This window comes from Ovis canadensis, chromosome 6 (genome assembly GCF_042477335.2).
Source record: "Ovis canadensis isolate MfBH-ARS-UI-01 breed Bighorn chromosome 6, ARS-UI_OviCan_v2, whole genome shotgun sequence".
Lineage (NCBI taxonomy): Eukaryota > Metazoa > Chordata > Mammalia > Artiodactyla > Bovidae > Ovis > Ovis canadensis.
Window position 1 is genome coordinate 74,272,075 of NC_091250.1, and position 15,539 is coordinate 74,287,613.

Consider the following 15,539-nt stretch of genomic DNA (forward strand, 5'->3'; position numbering starts at 1 on the left):
ACGTCGTCTAGGGAAGTGGGTTGTTTCCTACATTTTCACAGATGCTGAGGTTGAGATGCCGGGTAAAGGTTTTGTCCACAGCCACCCAGTGGTGGAGTGACAAGCCCAGGGGGAGGATCTTCATTCCCTACCTCTGCTTCTAAGGGTCACTCATGCTCAAGCTCGTCTCCCTCCGTGGAGTGGTTCCCAGGACACCATCCTCACCCAAATTTTTCCTCTGCACACATTCATTCCCTCAAAGTCGGAAATCAGACAGACCCTTATCCACATCCCAGCTCTGCCTTTAACCTGCAATGTGACATTCAGTTCAGTTCATTTCAGTTCAGTCGCTCAGTCATGTCCAACTCTTTGCAACCCTATGAATTGCAGCACGCCAGGGCTCCTTGTCCATCACCAACTCCCGGAGTTTACCCAAAACCATGTCCACTGAGTCGGTGATGCCATCTAGCCATTTCATCCTCTGTCACCCCCTTTTCCTCCTGCCCTCAATCCCTCCCAGCATCAGAGTCTTTTCCAATGAGTCAACTCTTCGCATGAGGTGGCCAAAGTATTGGAGTTTCAGCTTTAGCATCATTCCTTCCAAAGAACACCCAGGACCGATCTCCTTTAGGATGGACTGGTTGGATCTCCTTGCAGTCCAAGGGACTCTCAAGAGTCTTCTCCAATACCACAGTTCAAAAGCATCAATTCGGCACTCAGCTTTCTTCACAGTCCAACTCTCACGTCCATACATGACCACAGGAAAAACCATAGCCTTGACTAGGCAGATCTTTGTTGGCAAAGTAATGTCTCTGTTTTTTAATATGCTATCTAGGTTGGTCATAACTTTCCTTCCAAGGAGTAAGTGTCTTTTAATTTCATGGCTGCAATCACCAACTGCAGTGATTCTGGAGCCCAAAAAAATAAAGTTTGACACTGTTTCCACTGTTTCCCCATCTATTTCCCATGAAGTGATGAGACCAGATGCCATGATCTTAGTTTTCTAAACGTTGAGCTTTAAGCCAAGTTTTTCACTCTCCTCTTTCACTTTCATCAAGAGGCTTTTTAGTTCCTCTTCACTTTCTGCCATAAGGGTGGTGTCATCTGCATATCTGACATTAGTCAAGTTATTTAACCTCTGGGAGCCTCAATCCCTTCTTTTGTACATTGAGGGTATGACGATCTCATGAGACCACTGTGAGGATTAAATGAGGATGTAGCGGCACATGGTAAGTACTCAGTTAAACAGTAACTGTCATCTTCATCTTCATCACCCCTATCTCTTATCTGAGGGTCTCCTCCCAACCCCCTCCACTCCTCCACCCTACCATCCTACCCCCATCTAGGCTGTCTCCACATTACCTTTCACAAACACACATACGTAGAAGAAAAATGGAGGACATTTTAAGGAAATTTTTGCTTCCATATTAATATAAGCAAAAGAATAAAAGTGAATTAATTTTTAAAACTGAAATTTCACTACACCCTCCCACTCCTCACCTCCCACCCCTCATGTCCTACCCAACCCCCCAAAGAAAAACCATTTGCAAATTCTGACCAGATGTGTCATTAGGAAACATATTACTCTCCAGATAGCAGTGAAATCATCTCCCACCACACCTACAAGAAACAGACTGGACTCTAACTCCATCAAGCCACTCAATATTCCCCAAACAGCAGCAACTTTCTGAAGATGATAAAAGCCAGGGTGCTGGGGTTCAGCTCCCGACTCTCCCACTCACTAGCATGTATCTGTGGGGAAGTAGCATAACCTTGGTCTGCCTCAATTTTCTCTTGATTAAAACAGGGGGAAAATCTACCCTAAAACGTATATGTGAGAATTCAATGAGATAATCCAAGAAAGATAGTTGGCAGGGGTCTGCACAGGATAAACTTTCAAGTACTAGGCACTCATTATCATTAGTGTTCATTTGTTCTTTTCCTTTGCCTGAGCTAGTTCCACAGGATCCCATCGCCACCACTCCCTCTCCACTTCCTGTGTGTCTAGTCATCTGCAAGACACCTCCTCCGTGAAGCCCTTTTGGATTGATGCTTCTGAATTCCCTTTGTGGCAGGTATATATCTTTTCTCTAGAGCCCTTTCTGCTCTAGCCTATCTGCATTTTTTTTTTCCTGGAGGCTTTCTTAACTGAGCATCTTGAAGAAGGCAAGTTTCCTGCCCATTACAAGCAAGAAAGAAGAAAGAAAGAAGATGGGGGTGTGGGGAGGGAAGGTGGGAAGTACCACTGATGTTGGAAATGTAAACTCTTCAAATTTTAATGGCTTACCTTAACCAAAACTTACAGTGTTAAAAAGCAGAGTGAAGTAAGTTAGAAAGAGAAAAACAAATACCATATATTAACACACATATATGGAATCTAGAAAAATGGTACAGATAAACCTATTTGCAAAGCAGAAATAGAGACACAGACAGAGAAAAAAAAAATGTATGGACACCAAGGAGGACAACAGGAAGATGGGATAAATTGGGAGATTGGGATCAACAAATATACACTATTGATACTGATGCATAAAATGGATAACTAATAACTAACTAATGATGACCTACTGTATAGCTCAGGGAACTCTACTCAGTGCTCTGTGGTGATCTAAGTGGGAAGGAAATCTAAAAAAGATGGGATATATGTACACAGATAACTGATTCACTTTGCTATCCAGCAGAAACCAAAATAAAATTGTAAAGCAACTGTACTCAAATAAAAATTAAAAAGAAAAAAAAGGCATTACATTAACCCATAGATTCTCAGTACTATCCTCCCCCAAAATATTTTTAAATATTTAAGAACCTGCGTTTACATCATATCACATCTGCCTCCAACTCTACCCCTCAGTCCAGGATCCATTTGAGGAAGAGCGCCATTTTGGTCACGCTCTTTTCTAATATTCTCCTTTTTAAGGTTTTTTGCTTGTTTGTTTGTTTGTTAAGAAATTGTTATGAATTTGCCTGTTGCATCTATTCTTCTTTATCCAAAAATCCTGGTCCATCATCAAGCTGATTTACCTTGAAAGAATGTGCTGTGCTGGGGGAAGAACAACAGAAACCAAGGCTATGACAGCTCTAAATGTACAAACCTGCACATACATAACACAGATTCTGGCCCAGAGACCAAGACACTCTATTTGTCATTATATACGTTCTTTCTAGGTTTCCCTGATGGCTCAGCGGTAAAGAATCCTAATGCAATGCAGGAAATTTGGGTTTGGTCCCTGGGTCGGGAAGATCCCGTGGAGAAGGGAATGGTAACCCACTCCAGTGTTCTTGCCTGGGAAATCCCACAGACAGAGGAGCCTGGCAGGCTACAGTCAATGGGGTTGCAAAAGAGTTGGACATGACTTAGCAACTAAACAACAACAAAATTTTCTTTCCAGGAATTAAACGTCTTATGGTAATGAGAAAGAGATAGTTTTTCCATACCACCGTCTTCTCCTCCCAGTATCTCACCAAATTCATACCTTCCATGTATCTATTAGAGACTGGGGCTATGGTTTATACAAACAGCAGAAAGCAAATGAGGAAAATTGAACATGAACATCTGCATTTTACACAAAAAGAAATACATCTCATATCCTCTTTAGTTTGTCATGACTCCAAAGAGAGAGAGAGCAGGAAAGTCTAGATTTTGTTCTTTTCAATCTGGAATGCAAATGACAGACACCAGCCTTCCCATTTCACAAAGAGTGCCTTGGAGAGAAATGGTGATGTGCCAGGGCTGGGGGAAGAGCTGTTTTTAAAGAACCAAAGCAAAGTTGCAGAAACTGGAACGCCCAAATGTTTGCAGTGTCTCAACTGGCCAAGAAACTGGCATGAAAGTCCACAGCCAGAGCTTATAGGTACCTGAGTGGCCTGGAAGTACAGATCTCTCTGGGCTGAATATTGTGAACTGCAGGTGCAAATTACCGATGGGAGGTTCAGCTGTGGGAACATGCCACGTATGTAACAAAACTCAATTGAAGGGAGCCGAGTTTAAGATCATAACCAAACTTGAATACAGGAGGCAGCAAATTCCCTAGGATTTAGTTATAAAAGGAGAATTGCCATATTTTTCCTTATGAGTTAATTTCAACACTAAATAGGTGAAAGTAGCACCATACTTACTTTTCACTGAGTACATTTCATTAACAGAGTCAGCCCTATAAAGACAAAATTCTCCTGCACGTCATTTAGTTCTCCAAGCATTGTATCAGAATCAGCCCTATCTTCATCAAAATAAAAACAGATTAACTTTGTTAAAGAATGCTTATTGAAACTTGTATATTTAAGGTCCAAGTAGAAATGAAGCAGCCAGAAATATCCTAACACTAAAACAACACGATTCTAACTTAGATCACAATTTTGACTATTTTAATCTCCAAATTGGTTTATTCTAGTGGAATGGATTGGGGAAGATGAGGAAGGAATGTATACTTTTTTAAGCCTTTACAAGATGCTAGGCACTGTTGAGACTCCTTACAAATATCTCTGATCCTCACACCTCTCTGATCCTTGAAATAGGTATCATTATTCCTGTCTTACACAGAAGGCACTAAATCTCAGAGACACTAAGTAACTTACCCAAGATCAGCCAGCAAATGGCAGAGACAAAATTCAAACTTTTATATTTAGGATATTTCCTTGCCACATTTAATAAGATCCCTTACATATCAGTAAGTATTGCAGAGAATCTGATGCTAACTTTGGTATTAATGAAACTTTGTTAAAGTGAAGTGGTTTTGGATTAGATTTTACTACTCATTAGAAAATAATTTCTGGGGAGAGTTTATGTCATATTTTTTTAATGTGTCAAAATTTGAACTTTGGATTTCTACTTCAATTTGTAATCCTTTAAAAATATTATCTGCTCTAATTTAAAAGTATTTTCATGTTTTCCTTTTTAATTTTTTATGATCTAGTTCTGAAGCTATAAGTCAAAAAAGAAATTCTAATTTAGCATGTGCTCTGCACTTCCAATTTTTTTAGCTATTACTAGTAGCTCCTATATACACAAACATGAGAAATTGCTAACGTAAAATTTCAGTTTTGAAATAAAGAAAAAAAAAGCTAAATCACATCAAAGAAAAATAAGCACTGGAAGATACTTTCTAGAAAAAAATATTAATATATAATTATTTTAGGAGAAGCTACAAATCTGTTTAACCACCCCAACCCCCCCCAAAATTAAATAACCTAATCAGATCACTTAGAGAAATAAGTGCTTTTTGCTGCCCTACCCTAAGCTCATATTGCTATTTAACCTGCCTTTAAACAAACAAGAATTTTTTAACATTTTCTATCCTTTAAGCAAATGTTCTTTGCTTGGCTAAATGACAATGTTCCAGAAATGCCTACCACAGAAGCATAAAAAACCCTTGGCAACATTCCAGGAGAAATTTACCCTGCATAATGTGTTCCAGCAAACGCTCAATAGCTTTTCTGGTGAACCTGCTGGTTCTGTGTGCACTTGAACAGGATCTGAAAAGAACAAAAGAAAAAACTGATAGACATTTTCCTTTTTGTTAGTCTGGTGAAGTAGCCCTTAGCTTGAATGAACAAACTTTCCAAACTTGGAAAAGTGAATGCATGTATGGCTTACCTAAACCTGGCTCTGGGCTCTGATGTCAATTTTGCTTTACTCTTTGATTCCCTGAAATTCAAGTATAATTATATTGTTTGTCTTTTTGTCCAATAAAATGTGCATTAGTATTTGGGTCTCCTTGGAGTGTAGTATTTGTTTAGATGAATGTATTCTTTCAAATGATTAGTAGTGCTGTCATAATGAGAATGCTTTAGATTAGACATCCACTCTCCATAGAATATTAAAAAGAGGGAGACCAGAGGGACAAACCTCTTCAAAAGGGTTTAGAAGTGTGTTCACAATTGGCTAAGGCTATCACATTCTCCAGATATTTATGAGAATTTCACCAAGTGAAAAGACTGGAAGATGAAATCCATTTTATAAAGTGAAATAGATGCAAGTTTTAATATTTTATGCCCCTTTGCAACTTTTTCTTAGGATAAACATTTCCTACTTAAAAAATAAAACGATTGGACATTTTACAGCCTATGAAACTGTAACAAGCCCCATTTGGCCCCAATTCTCCTTGGACATGGGGGGATGCAAAGTTGGGCTGAGTTGCCCAGAATCTGTTCTAAAAGCCTATTTGACCTTAAATGCCCTGAATGGAGGAAGTGTTGTGGGAGAAGGATTCAGTAGTCATAGGAAAGGTAAATTTTCTCCATGTGATGTTCTACAACACACACATAAAGCAGAAACTCAACCCTTTTGCAGGCAAGACCTCCCTCTAGATGCAAATGCCAGGTAGAGGGGAGAACTTAAGCCTGGGGAGGGACTGAAGGCCCTGCAGTTTGCCTTCAGAGGCCTCCCACTGTCAGTCCATCAGCCTGCTCCACACAGGGCCTTTCTCTGGCTCCCTGGGGCCACTTGGAGGAGCACAGCAGGGGGACAGTTGGGACTTAAAATATAGACTTCTGATGGTATCATGAGAGATACCCTGACAGGGTTGAAGAGACATCATCACACAACTTTAACGGCTAAACATAGTTTAAATGTATGGTGCGCTTGTAACATTCTTCTGGCATTTCTTCACTTATTACTTTGCTGGAACCCTCAAAAAAAAAAAAAAAAAGGAAAAGACCTAGAGAGGCCCTGGCTACCAGGAAGTCATGTGGTGTATTAGGAGAAGGCAAGATCTTTATAAAACCCTCAACTGCTTCCTGCAGAAGAAAGCTGGGCCTCCAGACTCCCAGTCAACAGAGGAAATCACCAAAGGCAAAAGCAGCACGAAACAGATGAGACTAAAGCGAGCTTTGACAGTCAGCCTTCTCCAACCTCACAAAGGAACCGTGATTCTGAGTGAAGGTGTTTCCTTCCAGCTCTTTAAAAAGAAATACACACACGCACACACAAAGAATAAATGATGTTATTTTATGTGTTTTTCTTCATACATGGTATAATGCTATGCTGGTGTTTGCATGAACAGTCGTGTCCACCTCTTTGCGACCCCATGGACTGTAGTCCACCAGGCTCCTCTGTTCATGGGATTTCCCAGGCAAGAAGACTGGAGTGGGTTGCCATTTCTTTCTCCAAGGAACCTTCCTCAACCAGGGATCAAACCAGAGACTCCCACGTCTCCTGCACTCCAGCTGCATTCTTTACTACTGCACCAGCTGGGAAACCCATAATGCCATACACATCCTAAACGAATTGCTTAATTTTTCACTTAAATTCATTTAACAATATTTTGAAACTTATCCATGTGACCTCATATAGATTTATTTCAATACTTCTGGCTACTGAATAGTATTCCATCTTTTGAAACCATCAGTTTTATTTACCCATTCCCCTGCTGAAGTACATCAATTTTTGTGTATTGCTGACCTGATGCATTCTTCCAGCCCACTTAAGCTTTCCCTTCTCAGAAGTCTGACTTTACTTTATTCTCCTTAATTGTTCCATGTTTGTGAGATCTGTCTCCCAGACTAGAAAGTAAACATCTAAAGAGCAACTTCTACAGCCAGCTTCTAAGAGAATCATTTTATCTGTGTAACAATTTGGTGAATGATGAATTTGGGGCTTTTGACTCTATCAGAAAGCTTCGACAGGAGCTCTGGACTCACAGAGGCTCAACAAATTCTATCTAGTTATTTATTTCCTCTTGTTTCTTAAAAGCTGCTGCTGCTAAGTCACTTCAGTCATGTCCGACTCTGTGTGACCCCATAGACAGCAGCCCACCAGGCTCCTCCGTCCATGGGATTTTCCAGGCGGGAGTACTGGTGTAGGGTGCCATTGCCTTCTCCGGTTTCTTAAAAGAGAAGTTCTGTATTTTCAAAGCAGGTTCAACTAAAATTCACTTCCTTTTCTAATCTAGATTTGTGGGGGTCAACATCTCCTTAAGATGTTCCAAATCCTAATCCTGGTGATACAATGAAGGTTGTGCCTTTTAAAGATGAGTGTGTGTGTGTGTGTGTGTGTGTGTGTGTGTGTTTGAGAGAGGGGGAGAGAGAGATGGAGACAGAAATACAGAAAGAGAGAGAAAAAGACAGGGAGAGAAGAGAGGGAGGGGGAGAGGAGGGGAGGAGGAAGAGAGAAGGTTCCCAAACCCTCTTTGAGGAGTGGCCCTGTCGGCCCTGCTGGCCTGGAGGCAAAGCCAGGCACAAAGGACTAATTCTCTTTGTAAACGAAATCTGGATAACAAGCACTATTCCTTCTTTTTCTTTAAAAATCTTATTACCCTGCCACTTTTACTTTACCCTTTGAGGTTGCTGGTATCCAAATCATTTTCTTTTCCAGGAAACTTTATTCTCTGAGTCTTTAGTCTTCCTAAAGAAATTTTTAAAAAAAAATTTTTTTGTTTGTTTGTTTGTTAATGCTCTTTCTAGGAACAAAGAAGAAAGCGCAAAGTCTCCACATCCACTCACCAGAAATCCTTCAAACCATTCAACCAGATCCCGGATCATGTCGTAAAGAGCTGCTCGGAAAATGTGCAAACTTTGCCAAAGAGACTCATCCGTTGCATTGTTTGTTAGAGGAAAGAAGAAAGTGTGGACTTATGACAGCTATGGAAACAAACAAGTAATTGGGGACCTCTCTGTGTTTGTGTTAGATCATTTTTTCATCTTGTAAAATCATTTTAATTCTTTCTTAGTCTAAGACACCTTCAGCAGCTTTGTTGGCTTTTTCAAGTCTGAGCCCTCCCAGAACGCACACATGCTCATATCCAGGCAGTTCTGCAAAGAATCTCAAGGACTTCAAAAATCCGCTGGACTAGAGAAGCCCAGGTTAAGATCTAAAGTAAAGTGAAATTTTCAAGCATCCAGATGTCGGCAGAAATAGTAAGTGACAGGCACTACATGCATTGACAGTAGCTACAAAATAAAAAACAGTCTCCATCTGTGGGTTTTGGAGTATATTTGGGTTTTATCTTGAGCTGGTCTTTTCAGACATGCCCATATCCATTACCGATGGCAAGAGGAGCAACGTGTCACCAATGTGCCGCCATCTTCAATCACAAAGGTTGACTCTGTGTTTGGAAGATAACATACTAGACAAGGCACAAAACAACACTGATCACAAGGAAATGATCTCACTGAAAGTACCTACACCTGTAGCAAGTACTGGAATTAAGTGAATGAATGGTCTTGCCCATCAGTGCCCTTCACTTGCTTCTTATCACATCCTTGGCATTATCTCTTTCAGCAGCTACCCTACCCTCAAAATCATTCTTAGTACTCTTTCAACTTCAAAGACTTCTCCATATGCCATCTTCCTTAGACTGAACCTATTCCAAACCCTCAACTATTCCCCAAACCACATACTCATAAGATCACTGTCATTAGAGTAACTTCCACCATGTACAGAATGAATCCTATGTGTTGGCTATGCATGTAGCGCCAAAAATATGCTAAAGTATGTATTCAGTCTGTACAACAACTCTGCTAGGTAGGTAGTCGTATTTTCATTTAAAGATGAGAAACATAAGCCTCAAAGAAAAGTGATATGCTAAAGGTTACAGAGCAAAAAAAACTGGCAAAACTGGGTTTATCCTTAATTCCATTTGACTGCAAACTCTGTTTCAGTCTTGTTGGCTGGTACCACCATCACGCTTTTCCAGAAAATTATTAAAATTACAGAATTCTCAGTGTAGATGTGTTCTCAACCTGCTTTGGCTCAGAATATTTGAGCAGAAAAGGATGTTAGAGATGATCTTGTCTGACTCTCACACTTTACAAATAAGGAAACTGACAGTCAAGTAGGATGGGTTACTGGTCCAACCATGACCTTCCCTTTTTCAGTTCTTAAGGGGGTGGGAACCACATCCTTTGGGAAGTCATTTCATGCTCCTCCTAGCATAACTCTAAGTGCACCAAAAGCCTGTATGTGGACCTCTGATGTCCATTTCAAAAGGAGTAGAATATCAAGTCCAGAACACCTGAACGGCCAGAGCAAAGAAAGGCCAGACTCAGACGGCATCAACCTCAAAGGGAATAGAACAAGCCAAGGATGTTGCCTGGTCCTCGAAGCTAGCAAAGCAACGAAGACAAGACATGTAAAACCACAGCAAAGCCCTCCCCCCAAAACCAACACCTGTATCCCAAAGCCACTTTTACCAACAGCAGTGACATGCAACCCAATTAAGAAGATAATTTCAAAGTCCTTCTCTTTAAGTCTGAGTAGCTGGAATAAGGAGGGAGAAGACAAGTCAGTGCTTGAAAGCTTGCCTTTAGGTTTGTTATCAAGAATAACAAGTGATGCCATATTTCAAGTGTGTTTAAAAGTCCTGAATCATATAACTATTCTGCCTTGTGTTGTCCTTGAAAATGCAAAAATAGAAATGGAAGAAATTATCAAAGGGCAATAAAGCAGGGAAACAGAGTTGAGGCAGGGGTGTGGGCTGCAATTCATTGTTACAGATGCTTTAAACACTTACTGTATGGCAGTAGTTGACAAGCCTGGTTAAGAACAGAGCAATAAACATGCTTTCAATCTCTCTCCTAAAGAGAGACATAATAATAGGGCAAGAGAATAAAGAGTCTAACTATTTAATAGCCATCCTTATTTTCTAAAGAAGGCAGTTTTGGTGACCCTAATGCTTTTAACATTCATTTTTTGTCCCTTTATTATATCATTAGGCTACATCAAAAACACAAAATGTGCTATTTAATAGATCACATGTAACAAGAGAGGACACATGGGGTGGGTCAATGATCAGGGCTTGCCTGATTAGCTTTAATTGATTCACTTATCTCCAAGCTTCCCTAGACTATTTTGTAAATAAGTATGATTCAATACCAGGTGTTACATAAATATTCAATGTAAATACACATACACACACATAAATGTGTTGAATATATTGTGACCATTTGTTATATCCAGGCACTAAGCCTGCTGACCAGCTAAATAAGTTCCCTAGGCTCTAAAAGTATAAATCCTGAGCCCTCCCAGGCACATGCAGTGTTTGCTCAATCCGTAAACACGTAATTATTGAACTTGCCTTCTAAAGTAACACCACACCCTGGATATGATGCAAAACCCAGCATTACAAGATAAGCTCTGTCTCAAGTTTCTGCTCGTTGTAGTGCCTGAAGTATTTGCTCATATACCCAGGGACCGAAGCAGAAGTAAACAGTCAGGCCAGTATTATAGGGACACCTGGGTTTCAAAATCGACTTTCTTCTATTGTGAAAGCAATGAATGAAGTTCAGCAGAACTCCTGTAAGAACGCCGACTCATCCCACACCACGTGGGTCACAGGACTTTGACCTTAGCTCAGGCCACCCTAAGAGGCCGAGGGCCATCCCCTTCCCTAGGGAATGTGACCCAAGCTCCCAGTCCCCTGCCGCCACACATCACCTCCTGCCTGTCTCCTATCTGCACCCTCTTGCACTGGGCGTTAACCAAGACTGTGCTCAGATCTCCAGCCAGGGCTCTGCACAGTACATTTAACCTGCCTGGACTCATGACTCTTTATACCTTTGAAACTCTACAAAATCACTTCTTAGGTATGATTTTTTTTTTATATCCTTCCCTCCCCACCAAGATATGATATAGCTAGCTGAGCAATTAAGAGCCAGAACCTGGGAGCCCAACGCCTGGGGTTGAATCCTGATCCACCACAGACTAACTGCACCTCAGTCTCCCTACCTGTCCTTCTTAGGTGTATAAAGTGGCTCAGTCAGAAAGAATCCACCTGTAACCACAGGAGATTGCCTGCAATGCAGGAGATGTGGGTTCGATCCCTGGGTCGGGAAGATCCTCTGGAGAAGGAAATGGCAACCCAGTCCAGTATTCTTGCCTGGAGAATTCCATGGACAGAGGAGCCTGGCAGGCTAACAGTCCATGGGGTCTCAAAGAGTCAGACACAACTAAGTAACTAAACAACAGTCAAGATGAATAGGTAAGCAAAGAGCTTAGAATAGTGCCTGGTACGCAGTAAATGCTGCCACCCAAGCGCAAGCATAATAAATGTGATCAAAAATAGTAGCTCCTATTTACCTTGGTGTTCATGAGACAATGGGGACTGACAGGGCTGTATCTGGGCTGGCCCATCAAGGAAATGCCTGTAACGGCCAGCATTGCATTGCCAGTTGTCCCTGCAAACACTGCAGCTGGCCTGGTGTGACCAGCTGTTCACAACTTCACAAAGAAGCAAAATCCATGTCTGGATTTTAAGTTATTGGTTTACATTTTAAAAATTCATGTTTGAGCCAAAGAAATCACATTTAAAGGCAGATTTAGCCCTTAAGCCACTATTTTGTGACCTCTGACATTTGGGAATCTATAATGGGGGGGAGGTGTATGTATGTGTGCATATGTGTGCATTTTCATTATTCTGTGTTTATCCTCTGTACTTCTTCCACAGTTAAATATCTGAGGGGTAGTAGAAAGCATGCAGAAAGTATTCAGTTAAGATTAGCTGACCAATGAAGGTTTATTGACGAACAGACACCAGAGGAACTTTGCTGAAAGAAAACAATGAGTAAGTTAGTGTCACCCACATTCAATGCCCTCCGCATCTTCAGGTCAACAAGCCAAGCCCTGATGACACAAAGATGAACAAGATGCAGTCCCTGATCTTAAAGAATGTTATAGACTTGTGGGGCCACAGACATGTAGACAACTGTAATCGTTACAAAACATGCGAACATGTTTTATCTCAACATCAGGAGAACCTAAGGTAGTTGATACAGCGTGTGACCTTATACTCAATGTATAGAAGAGAAACAGGTTAAATGACTTGTCCGAGGTCACTCCAGCAGTTCATGGAGTTATAATAAGAACCCAGCTCTGCTGACTTCAAACCTAGGACTCTTTCTGCTGGATGCTAATATTCTAACATAAAACGCCTCTATTTCCCAGTGCCTCTACACTGGAGAAATTGGGCTCAGGAAGAGGGTCAATACCCAGTGAGTTAGATGGAGGCATTGATAGCATCATGGAAGGCAGGCTTTGAAAAGCACCTGTGAACAGTCAAATATTTTTCTTTTCATTAATTATAATTTTCCATCTACCAAAAAGAATTTGAGGCTACTTTCAACAAGGCATAATACCATATATATTTTTCATGTTCAAGAAACAAAGTAATGAAGGAAAACAGAGATGAAACCCCTGTTTCAGAAAGTTGAGGGTAAGCACAAGTGGGCATAACTCCTAGCTCTGAGCTTCCTGAGAGACAAGATAAACTGGGAAGTGACAAGATTCTGGTTTATAAAAGGAAGCAGACCAATTTTAATTTTAGCATATATTATCACCATTTGTTCTCTGAATCCACACAACAAAAATCAGTATTCTTATGGAAAACATTGATTTGAAAATGCATTTTATATTTTAAAAAATGAATTTGTTATATTTGTAAAGTTTGTGGGTTGCCTGGAAAATCCCATGGACGGAGGAGCCTGGTAGGCTGCAGTCCATGGGGTCGCTAAGAGTTGGGCACGACTGAGCGACTTCACTTTCACTTTTCATTTTCATGCATTGGAGAAGGAAGTGGCAACCCACTCCAATGTTCTTGCCTGGAGAATCTCAAGAACGGGGAGCCTGGTGGGCTGCCATCTATGGGGTCGCACAGAGTCAGACACGACTGAAGCGACTTAGCAGCAGCAGTAGCAGTGGGTTGATCAGAAGATTTGGAAATTTTGTAACAACATACTCACTAGCACATGATTGCCAACATGAATGGTTTGGCCTGTCCTATAAAGGAAAATGCAAGAATTGGCATCTTGTTAGAAGGCTCATGCAGCAGAGTATGGGAGCATGGAAACAGTAATGGGTGGGGGCGGGGGAGTCGGGGGAAAGGGTGAGCAAAAGGTTGCCGCTTCATAAACAGCACACATTTTAAGTTCTTAACTGGTGTGCTAAGTCACTTCAAGCATGTCCTACTCTGTGCAATCCTATGGACTGGAGACTGCCACGCTCCTCTGTCCATGGGATTCTCCAGGCAAGAATACTGAAGTGGACTGCAGTGCCCTCCTCCAGGGGATCTTCCCGACCCAGGCATCAAATCTGTGTCTCTTACATCTCCTGTATTGGCAGGCAGGTGCTTTACTACTAGCACCATCTGGGAAGCCCTAAAGTAGACTTAATGGCCCATATGGGGATCGAACCCATGACCTTGGCATTATTAGTACCACACTCTAACCAACTGAGCTAACCAGTCAGCTTAACTGGAACTATTGCCAAAATGGCACATCAAACACAAGATGACATTCATCAGCTATGAGGATATTTCATCATTCATCATTCATTCAACAAACATTTACTGAGTGCCCACAGAGTGGGCATTCAAGCCCTGTCCTTAGGGATGAAGATGGGGCAATGAACAACACAGACAGAAATGCCTGCCTTCACCAAGCCTTCTTGAGGCAAAGCCTAGCATGTTGCACAAATTAAAGATGCTGTACACTTTGTCTATGAGAGAGCTGGAGTTCCCACAGTCACACTGGCATCCAAATCTGCTGTCCTAAAAAGGCTGCTGCTGCTGCTGCTAAGTCGCGTCAGTTGTGTATGTGTGACCCTGTAGACGGCAGCCTACCAGGCTCCCCCGTCCCTGGGGTTCTCCAGGCAAGAACTCTGGAGTGGGTTGCCATTTCCTTCTCCAATGCAGGCTACACCTCTGCATTACTGCAGATGGTAAAACAGATGCTTGGCTTCTATCACACTATCTGGAGCCAGGAAGGGAAGCACAAACACTGATCCTAGCAGGGTTGAAGCCCAGGTCCCACCTTTGGAAGCTCACAAATGGATGGAGTGTCGGCAGGCACCTCCTTCAGTCTGAGGCAATGGTACCCCCCGCTCCACCCCATTCTAAACATGGCTTTAAGAAGCAATTGGAAGAGGGGGGAGAGGAGCTAAAACAACCATAGAAGCTGTTACACACAGTAGAAAATAAACAAATCAAGTTTTCTAAGACCCACGCATGCATTTACTTAACTAACATTCATAACTCCTCACTACATATGCAAAAGGCACTGTGTTGGAATCTAAGCAAAAAGAGAGTGGGGTGGGTGGAGACATGGTTCCTGCTCTGATGTCTCTTGACTTCTAGAAATAGAGCCAGACATTAATTAATTAATTAAAGTAGTACAACTACTAGGAAGAACTACTGGAGTTTACAAGAACTTTACATGGGCAAATGAACCTATTGCCAAAGACAACAGAAACCCTTTACACCAGCCCACTCTCTCTCCCTCTCCTCCACGCCCCCGCCCCGCCCTCCTTCTCCTCCCTCAGACACGCACATGCACACAGATGCACACACAGGCATACAGAGCTATGATGTAATCAGGAACCACTTGTCTTCCTCTTTCAAAGAGGCAACTTTTGAGCTGTAAATACTAAAGATACTATACATACTGGCTTTTAGGCCAACAGGCTGCAATCCTGGCAAAAAAATTGTAGCCAGAATTTCTACTCTGAGCTAAGATGCAGCTAACTACAAAGGAAAAAAAAGAATATTTGAACTGATTACATCTTCAAATATTTTCTAGATCTTTGAGTTTATGGTTGTGCTTGTCCAACTTGATACTAAATTATCAAGAATTAGAAT

At 41.5% G+C, this 15,539-nt stretch overlaps 1 long non-coding RNA gene and 1 other non-coding gene across 2 annotated transcripts in view; both read right to left on the minus strand.

Moving 5' to 3' along the window:
* The window catches only part of LOC138442472 (uncharacterized), a 69,910-nt gene extending 64,462 nt beyond the window's left edge, over window positions 1-5,448 (minus strand). Inside the window, exon 1 of the long non-coding RNA XR_011257696.1 lies at window positions 5,372-5,448. This is a non-coding gene — a long non-coding RNA (uncharacterized lncRNA). The remainder of the gene's footprint in view (window positions 1-5,371) is intronic.
* Window positions 5,449-14,076: 8,628 nt separating this feature from the next.
* On the minus strand, window positions 14,077-14,150 carry TRNAI-AAU (transfer RNA isoleucine (anticodon AAU)). The gene has a single exon. It is a non-coding gene; the product is annotated as a tRNA-Ile (tRNA).
* Window positions 14,151-15,539: the final 1,389 nt, after the last annotated feature.